Source organism: Haliotis rufescens, unplaced genomic scaffold, assembly GCF_023055435.1.
Source record: "Haliotis rufescens isolate VD_foot unplaced genomic scaffold, xgHalRufe1.0.p SCAF_316, whole genome shotgun sequence".
NCBI lineage: Eukaryota > Metazoa > Mollusca > Gastropoda > Lepetellida > Haliotidae > Haliotis > Haliotis rufescens.
The window spans coordinates 24,453-35,189 of record NW_025964020.1 but is presented as its reverse complement, the minus strand read 5'-3'; positions in this window follow the sequence as shown (position 1 = coordinate 35,189).

Sequence of the window (10,737 nt, the reverse complement as noted above, 5' to 3'; positions counted from 1 at the left end):
GGAAACAGTTGATACAACAATGATAGTGTGTCGTGGGTTGGAAACAGTTGATAAAACAAGGACAATGTGTAGGGGGTTGGAAACAGTTGATACAACAACGACCGTGTGTGGGGGGTTGGAAACAGTTGATACAACAAGGACAGGGTGTATGTGGTTGGAAACAGTTGATTCTGCAAGGACAGTTTGTAGCGGGTTGGAAACCGTTGATGCCACAAGAACTGGGTGTAGGGGGTTGAAAGAGTTGATACAACAGGCAAAGTGTGTAACTGGAACATCTGTTGGTAAAGGAACTTGAGTTTTGTTTTAAGTGCGTTTGCTTCACAAATGTTATCTTGTTTATTGGTTTTCAAGATATGAAGTGCTATACCCGTTTCAAGCCTAAATGGCCTATTTTCAGTGAAGATGTACTGAATTAGAAGAGTGGGCTGTGTGCGGTTCCTCAAAAAGCACAGCAATAACTGGTAACATCTGTTGGTAAAGGAACTTGACTTTTGTTTTAAATGGGTTTTCTTCACAAATGTTATCTTGTTTATTGGTTTTCAAGATATGTAGTGGACAGTGCCAAACCCGTTTCAAACCTAAATGGCCTATTTTTAATGAAAATGTACTGAATTAGAAGGGTGGGCTGTGTGCGGTTCTCCAAAAAGCACAGCAATAACTGGTAACATCTGTTGGTAAAGGAACTTGACTTTTGTTTTAAATTGGTTTGCTTCACAAATGTTTTCTCGTTATTTGGTTTTCAACATATGAAGTGGACAATGCCAAATTCGTTTCAAGCCTAAATGGCCTATTTTCAGTGAAGATGTACCAAATTAGAAGGGTGGGCTGTGTGCGGTTCTTCAATAACCACAGCAATAACTGGTAACATTTGTTGGTAAAGGAACTTGACTGTTGTTTGAAGTGGGTTTGCTTCACAAATGTTATCTCGTTAAATGGTTTTCAAGATATGAAGTGGACAGTGACAAATTCGTTTGGGCCTAAATGGCCTATTTTCAGTGAAGATATACCGAATTAGAAGGGTGGGCTATGTGCTGTTCTCAAATAAGCACAGCAATAACTGGTAACATCTGTTGGTAAAGGAACTTGACTTTTGTTTTAAATGGGTTTGCTTCAGAAATGTTATCTTGTTTATTGGTTTTCAAGATATGAAGTGGACAATGCCAAACCCATTTCGAGCCTAAATTGCCTATTTTCAGTGAAGATGTACTGAATTAGAAGGGTGGGCTGTGTGCGGTTCTCCAAAAAGCACAGCAATAACTGGTAACATCTGTTGGTAAAGGAACTTGACTTTTGTTTTAAGTGGGTTTGCTTCACAAATGTTATCTCGTTAATTGGTTTTCAACATATAAAGTGGACAATGCCAAATTCGTTTTGAGCCTAAATGGCCTATTTTCAGTTAAGATATGCCGAATTAGAAGGGTGGGCTGTGTGCGGTTCTCCAAAAAGCACAGCAGTAACTGGTAACATCTGTTGGTAAAGAAACTTGACTTTTGTTTTAAATGGGTTTGCTTCACAGATGTTATCTTGTTAATTGGTTTTCAACATATGAAGAGGACCGTGCCAAACCCGTTTCAAGCCTAAATGGCCTATTTTCAGTGAAGATGTACCGAATTAGAAGGGTGGGCTGTGTGCGGTTCTCCAAAAAGCAGTGCAATAACTGGTAACATCTGTTGGTAAAGGAACTTGACTTTTGTTTTAAATGGGTTTGCTTCACAAATGTTATCTTGTTTATAGGTTTTCAAGATATGAAGTGGACAATGCCAAACCCATTTCGAGCCTAAATTGCCTAGTTTCAGTGAAGATGTACTGAATTAGAAGGGTTGGCTGTGTGCGGTTCTCCAAAAAGCACAGCAATAACTGGTAACATCTGTTGGTAAAGGAACTTGACTTTTGTTTTAAGTGGGTTTGCTTCACAAATGTTATCTCGTTAATTGGTTTTCAAGATATAAAGTGGACAATGCCAAATTCGTTTTGAGCCTAAATGGCCTATTTTCAGTTAAGATATACCGAATTAGAAAGGTGGGCTGTGTGCGGTTCTCCAAAAAGCACAGCAGTAACTGGTAACATCTGTTGGTAAAGAAACTTGACTTTTGTTTTAGATGGGTTTGCTTCAGAAATGTTATCTTGTTAATTGGTTTTCAACATATGAAGTGGACAGTTGCAAACCTATTTCGAGCCTAAATTGCCTATTTTCAGTGAAGATGTACCGAATTAGAAAGGTGGGCTGTGTGCGGTTCTCCAAAAAGCACAGCAATAACTGGTAACATCTGTTGGTAAAGGAACTTGACTTTTGTTTTAAGTGGGTCTGCTTTACAAATGTTATCTCGTTAGTTGGTTTTCAAGATATGAAGTGGACAATGCCAAATTCGTTTCAAGCCTAAATGGCCTATTTTCAGTGAAGATGTACTGAATTAGAAGAGTGGGCTGTGTGCGGTACCTCAAAAAGCACAGCAATAACTGGTAACATCTGTTGGTAAAGAAACTTGACTTTTGTTTTAACTGGGTTTTCTTCACAAATGTTATCTTGTTTATTGGTTTTCAAGATATGTAGTGGACAGTGCCAAACCCGTTTCAAACCTAAATGGCCTATTGTTAATGAAAATGTACTGAATTAGAAGGGTGGGCTGTGTGCGGTTCTCCAAAAAGCACAGCAATAACTGGTAACATTTGTTGGTAAAGGAACTTGACTTTTGTTTTAAGTGGGTTTGCTTCACAAATGTTATCTTGTTTATTGGTTCTCGAGGTATGAAGTGGACAATGCCAAACCCGTTTTGAGCCTAAATGGCTTATTTTCAGTGAAAATGTACTGAATTAGAAGGGTGGGCTGTGTGCGGTTCTCCATAAGGAACAGCAATAACTGGTAACATCTGTTGGTTAAGGAACTTGACTTTTGTTTTAAATGGGTTTGCTCCACAAATGTTATCTTGTTTATTGGTTTTCAACATATGAAGTGGACTGTGCCAAACCCATTTTGAGCCTAAATGGCTTATTTTCAGTGAAAATGTACTGAATTAGAAGGGTGGGCTGTGTGCGGTTCTCTAAAAAGCACAGCAATAACTGGTAGCATCTGTTGGTAAAGGAACTTGACTTTTGTTTTAAGTGGGTTTGCTTCAGAAATGTTATCTTGTTTATTGGTTTTCAAGATATGAAGTGGACAGTGACAAATTCGTTTTGAGCCTAAATGGCCTATTTTCAGTGAAGCTGTACTGAATTAGAAGGGTGGGCTGTGTGCGGTTCTCCAAAAAGCACAGCAGTAACTGGTAACATCTGTTGGTAAAGGAACTTGACTTTTGTTTTAAATGAGTTTGCTTCACAAATGTTATCTTGTTTATTGGTTTTCAACATATGAAGTGGACAATGCCAAACCCATTTCGAGCCTAAATTGCCTAGTTTCAGTGAAGCTGTACTGAATTAGAAGGGTGGGCTGTGTGCGGTTCTCCAAAAAGCACAGCAATAACTGGTAACATCTGTTGGTAAAGGAACTTGACTTTTGTTTTAAGTGGGTCTGCTTTACAAATGTTATCTCGTTAATTGGTTTTCAAGATATGAAGTGGACAATGCCAAATTCGTTTCAAGCCTAAATGGCCTATTTTCAGTTAAGATGTACCGAATTAGAAAGGTGGGCTGTGTGCAGTTCTCCAAAAAGCACAGCAGTTACTGGTAACATCTGTTGGTAAAGAAACTTGACTTTTGTTTTAAATGGGTTTGCTTCACAGATGTTATCTCGTTAATTGGTTTTCAACATATGAAGTGGACAGTTCCAAACCTATTTCGAGCCTAAATTGCCTATTTTCAGTGAAGATATACCGAATTAGAAGGGTGGGCTGTGTGCGGTTCTTCAATAATCACAGCAATAACTGGTAACATCTGTTGGTAAAGGAACTTGACTTTTGTTTTAAATGGGTTTGCTTCACAAATGTTATCTTGTTTGTTGGTTTTCAAGATATGAAGTGGACAATGCCAAACCTATTTCGAGCCTAAATTGCCTAGTTTCAGTGAAGATGTACTGAATTAGAAGGGTGGGCTGTGTGCGGTTCTCCAAAAAGCACAGCAATAACTGGTAACATCTGTTGGTAAAGGAACTTGACTTTTGTTTTAATTGGGTTTGCTTCACAAATGTTATCTCGTTAATTGGTTTTCAACATATGAAATGGACAGTGCCAAATTCGTTTCAAGCCTAAATGGCTTATTTTCAGTGAAGATGTACTGAATTAGAAGGGTGGGCTGTGTGCGGTTCTTCAATAATCACAGCACTAATTGGTAACATCTGTTGGTAAAGGAACTTGACTTTATTTTAAATGGGTTTGCTTTACAAATGTTATCTCGTTAATTGGTTTTCAAGATATGAAGTGGACAATGCCAAATTCGTTTCAAGCCTAAATTGCCTATTTTCAGTTAAGATGTACCGAATTAGAAGGGTGGGCTGTGTTTGGCTTTATTAGAAGGGCCTACCCACCACTGATGTGTTCACCCTATCGAGATGGTTGCCACACCAATGAACAAACAGTGAAGGTGGCTAGCCCACCCAACACTTAAACCTGCATTCAGTCGGGATGGCTACCACACCTACCAACATCAGCACACAGTGAACGTGGCTACCCCACCCACCACTGAGATCTGCATCCAGTTAACGTGTCTCAGAACCTGAGCAAGGGTAGCAAAACCCTTTAAGTGTCTTAGGGTTAAGAACCTGAGCAAATGTAGTGAACCCCTTTTAGGTGTCTTAGGGTTAGGAACCTGAGCAAAGGTAGCGAAACCCTTTTAGTGTCTTAGGGTTAGGAACGTGAGCAAAGGTAGCGAAACCCTTTAAGTGTCTTAGGGTTAGGAACCTGAGCAAGGGTAGCAAAACTTTTTAAGTGTCTTAGGGTTAGGAACCTGAGCAAATGTAGTGAACCCCTTTTAGATGTCTTAGGGTTAGGAACCTGAGCAAAGGTAGCGAAACCCTTTAACTGTTTTAGGGTTAGGAACCTGAGTAAAGGTAGCGAAACCCTTTAAGTGTCTTAGGGTTAGGAACCTGAGCAAAGGTAGTGAACCCCATTCAGTGTCTTAGGGTTAGGAACCTAAGGAAAGGTAGTGAACCCCATTAAGTGTCTTAGGGTTAGAAACCTAAGCAAAGGTAGTGAACCCCATTAAGTGTCTTAGGATTTGGGAACCTGAGCAAATGTAAGGCAGGGTTAAAGGTTAGGGCTAGGGTTAGGGTTAGGGTTAGGGTTAGGGTTAGGGTCTTAGGGTAAGATAACATGAGCAAGGGTGGTGAACCCTATTAAGTGTCTTAGGGTTAGGAACCTGAGCAAAGGCAGTGAACCCCATTAAGTGTGTTAGGGTTAGGAACCTGAGCAAAGGCAGTGAACCCCATTAAGTGTCTTAGGGTTAGGAACCTGATCAAAGGCAGTGAACCCCATTAAGTGTGTTAGGGTTAGGAACCTGAGCAAAGGCAGTGAACCCCATTAAGTGTCTTAGGGTTAGGGAACCTGAGCAAAGGCAGTGAACCCCATTAAGTGTCTTAGGGTTAGGAACCTGAGCAAAGGCAGTGAACCCCATTAAGTGTCTTAGGGTTAGGGAACCTGAGCAAGGGTAGAGCACCCCTTTAAGTTTCTTAGGGTTAGGTTACCAGGGCAAGGTTAGGACACCCCGTTTTGAGTCTCAAGGGCAGGGAACTAGTTTTTGGCGAGGGAACCCCTTTAAGTTAATTAGGGTTAGAAACCTGAGTAAAGTTAGTGAACCCCTTTAAGTGTCTTAGGGTTAGGGAACCTGAGCAAGAATATAGCTCTCCTGTAAGTGTCTTGGGGTTTGGGAGCCTGAACAAGGGTATAGCACCCCTTCAAGTGTCTTAGGGTAAGGAAAGGGCTGGCTTCCATATTAGAGTCTTCAGATAAGGGAACCAAAGCATAGGTACAATGCCCCTTCTAGAGTCTTACGGTTAGGTAACCAGTACATTGGTAGGGCTCCCCTTTAACAGTCATAGGGTTAGGGAATCAGGGCAAGGGTAGAGCTCCCTTTTAACAGTCTTAGGGTTAGGGAATCAGGACATAGGTAGGGCTCCCCTTTAACAGTCTTAGGGTTAGGGAATCAGGACATGGGTAGGGCTCCCCTTTAACAGTCTTAGGGTTAGGGAATCAGGGCAAAGGTAGGGCTCCCCTTTAACAGTCTTAGGGTTAGGGAATCAGGGCAAGGGCAGGGCTCCCCTTTTACAGTCTTAGGGTAAGGGAATCAGGGCAAAGGTAGGGCTCCCTTTTAGCAGTCGGTTAGGGAATCAGGACATGGGTAGGGGTCCACTTTAACAGTCTCAAGGTTAGGGAATCAGGACAAGGGTAGGGCTCCCCGTTAACAGTCTTAGGGTTAGGGAATCAGGGCAAGGGTAGGGCTCCCCTTTAACAGTCTTAGGGTTAGGGAATCATGGCAAAGGTAGGGCTCCCCTTTAACAGTCTTAGGGTTAGGGAATCAGGGGTAGGGCTCCCTTTTACAGTCTTAGGGTTAGGGAATCAGGGCAAAGGTAGGGCTCCCCTTTAACAGTCTTAGGGTTAGGGAATCAGGGCAAGGGCAGGGCTCCCCTTTTACAGTCTTAGGGTAAGGGAATCAGGGCAAAGGTAGGGCTCCCTTTTAGCAGTCGGTTAGGGAATCAGGACATGGGTAGGGGTCCACTTTAACAGTCTCAAGGTTAGGGAATCAGGACAAGGGTAGGGCTCCCCGTTAACAGTCTTAGGGTTAGGGAATCAGGGCAAGGGTAGGGCTCCCCTTTAACAGTCTTAGGGTTAGGGAATCATGGCAAAGGTAGGGCTCCCTTTTAACAGTCTTAGGGTTAGGGAATCAGGACATGGGTAGGGCTCCCCTTTAACAGTCTTAGGGTTAGGGAATCAGGGCAAGGGCAGGGCTCCCTTTTAGCAGTCGGTTAGGGAATCAGGACATGGGTAGGGCTCCACTTTAACAGTCTCAAGGTTAGGGAATCAGGACAAGGGTAGGGCTCCCCTTTAACAGTCTTAGGGTTAGGGAATCAGGACATGGGTAGGGCTCCCCTTTAACAGTCTTAGGGTTAGGGAATCAGCACAAGGGTAGGGCTCCCCTTTAACAGTCTTAGGGTTAGGTAACCAGGACATGGGTAGGGCTCCCCTTTACAGTCTTAGGGTTAGGGAATCAGGATAAGGGTAAGGCTCCCCTTTAACAGTCTTAGGGTAAGGTAACCAGGACATCGGTAGGGCTCCCCTTTAACAGACTTAGGGTTAGGGAACCAGGAGATCTGTAGGTGTAGACAGGTGTAGACCAGAACTTCATTTTTGGAGGGCGCCAAAGCCGGTGATCAATGGGGGCCGCCATATTAGTAAAATCCATGATGGCCGCCAATCCCTATTGGATTCTGTCCTATTTAAATAACCAAAAGTCATAGGATCATGAATGAAGGCTCTTTTCATAGGTTTTTGAGCTTTGTGTTGACATACAAAATACGCTTTGTCCAGAGGTTTTCCAGGGGCATACTTAAGGTTCAGGTTTAATTTGGATGTCACATAATAATGTTATTTTCTGGTCTGCAAATGAGTATAACGCACTGCTGGTGGTTGATGGTTTATATTACTGAACACATAAAGGTCACATGAATTGTTCCTTGCATGTATTTTTACTTCTTCAAGAAACGCTGATATAGGTGGTCATGACTAATTGTGCATTAATCACACGTAGGTGGCGTATATGGCTACTTGTCCAGTGAATGTATTCCTATTTTTCCATCTCTGTAGGGGACTTTGCTGTGTTTGCCAGTCAGATAAAAGTGAAGAGTTGCAAACACCAAAGGCAGAAGGACTTTTCACTCTTGGCAGAAACCTGACTGACTTTAAGGAAATCAATGCCGTTCAGTTGGATATTTCAGTCTTCTTTGACCAAGTAAAAAATGGATCAGGTATTGTTGCAACACTCAGATCCTATAATGCTAAGTATCACAAATCATGTAGGAGCTACTGTAGTAGTTCTCGTAAGAAGAGGCTGCGTCAAAAACATGAACACAGAGTCCACCCCAAAAATTCAGATCAGCGGGGGCATCCTATGGAAAAGGCAGTAATGTTAAATGCTGCATTATCTGTGATGGAGATGACCAGACCAATATACGCAAGGTGGCAACTGACACCGTAGATGCACATCTAAAAAGCTGGGCAAAGTCTAATGATAACTTCCAGTTGAAGGGTAAATCTATTGCACCAGCTGCAGATGCCCATGCTGGTGATGTTTTGTATCATGTTCAATGCTATTTGCCCTCCAAAGGTGAATTTAGTATGTTCTGGTCTACACCAGTGCGAAATTTGGTGCTTGTAGACACAACGCGAGATATTCCCTTAAGGGCCTGGACTATTAAGAAATAAAAGCATTTAAATCTGTTGTTGACTTGACTGCAAGGCAATTACCTACTAATAAGCTGGTGAGACCTAACATTTCCCCCTTACATTCACACCTTTGTAATATAGACATATTTATTGCACTTCTTGTCAATTATTAGATTATTTTGGCAAACAAATATACTCTGGAAACATATTGTCCTGGAACCACAATTTGTATACTCCCGCGCATAACCAAATGAACACGTGCATGCCTGATTCCTTTCGCGTACCTCCCAAAATGTGAAGGTATGACAGGAAAACTGACACACCCATTTACAGAGATATACGGCAGCGAGTCGCGCTATTTGAAACTGTGATGGGGAGTTCGATTCCTTGCTTGTAATTATCTTTTGTAAATATATACATGCGTTGCTGAATGAATGTTTTACGGTGGCGTTAAACTTAAGTAAGACATGATCAGAGAACGTTAAAGGCAATGAACATTCGTTGGCTGCTACACCTCATACTTTGGATCAGACTTGGAGCCACAGTATTAAACTTTAGCTATATTTCAGATATCTATGTTTCAACTATTTTTCTGCCGCATTAGTTGGTTCTTTCCTATTGACCTGGCCAGCTGTTTTCACGGCACATATTGTTAATACAAACTTGAAGCCCAGCCCAGCCCAGCCCAGCCCAGCCCAGCCCAGTCCAGCCAGCCCAGCCCAGCCCAGCCCCACCAGCCCAGCCCAGCCCAGCCCAGCCCAGCCCAGCACAGCCGGCACGGCACGAAACAAACCTAAATGGTAGATATGAGCCATATCCAATCCTGTGGTATTTATAATACCTTTTTTACACCAATAGTAAAGCCATCTTGCTCCAGAAATCTATACAGGACTACGCAATAGTACTGCCATTTCAGCCAAGCATCATTACAACAATGTGATTGATGGGCGGTACAAACCTCATTGACACATTGTCCCACTTTCCTCTCACGGGGTGTTTGAAGTGAACTTTATTCTATAAGGTTTGCACATGAAAAAATGATTATCAACTCCTCTGCGTTTGGAACGTGAAACCTTGTCATCGTCAGCGCAGCAACGTTCCCTCTGTGCTATCAAGATGTGCGTGAAGAGACGTGTATGTAAAGACTATTGATGTTTTAAGAAATTGTTTTTGAGAAGGGTCATGTGCGATTCAGTTCATCTGATCACTCGATCCGTACTTGGTGTATGGGCCATTACTCCTACACCATTGTAAATTTTCTCGGCTGTTTGGGTGGCAACACAGCAGAGAGGACACCGGTCGTTTGTAGTTTTAGAAATCAGAATATACATTAGCGACAATATTGTGTGCAATCGGGAAAGTCCCAACATCGTGCAGCTTGTGTTACACAGAAAGTTGAAAAAAATACCAACGTATCTAGTCCCATGTACTTTGTTCTTTGAAAAACACTAGTACATTGCAGTCATAACCCGCAAAATTCTTCCCTCTTTAATCAACGGCGATGTGGCCGAATGGGTAGCGTGTTGCTCTACGGCATCTGTGAAGGAGGAAATTTTGAGTTCGATCCCTCTTGAACATTTTGTAAGTATTACATTTTAAAAAAGTGTTTATTTGAAGCAGAGCATGTTTGTATTCAGATCATCCGAAGCTGCATGACAATAATTAAAGTCGCATCTATCCATTTTCAAAGAACAGTCACGCTCATCACATCGCCCTAATTAAGTTTCGTGGAAAAGATAACGCCATTTTGAAGGGCCTCGAGAGAAGGAGGCTGGGGTGGGTGGGAGTGGGGGGAGAGAGAGGGAGGAAAGGGGGGGAGGAGGAAAGGGGGGGGGGGGGGGGGGGGCGCCGAGGCATCCAAATACCCCTATATGGCCCTGCCCCTCAGTGTGGGGGTGGGGGTGGGGAAGGGGGGTGGGTAGTGTCAGCCCCCACCATTTGTAAGTTTTGAATTCCAGTCACATTTCGTTTATTTCCAATAAGTGGTTCAGAGGAAGAAGTCGATGGAATCAATTGTTGACGTACAGACGACGGACAACGGACGACACCATCCAAGCTTTACCAAATGAATTGTCGTGCATTTGAGATTCATTGACATGCATCCATCAATGGTTATTACTTATAGTAAAAGGAATTTTTGATTTAAAGTTTAAATAGTGCGCTGAGAAATGGTAGAATTTATATAAATATAACATACAATATTCCAGAAATATTATTCATAATCAACGAAAAGCTTTGTTCTTTTCGTTTTCCATTTTATCAGTCGTGTCTGTCTTTGTGGTTTAGGCTCTTGTTGCGTATTTACAAAACTTCAAGTATTATACAATGTGTAGTATTCATCCAGGAACTACTTCCGCAACGTTGTCAACTAATTTGGTACGCAGTATGCGCTGCTCCACCGACCACCTTTCCCCACCCCCCGAGCAAGGCC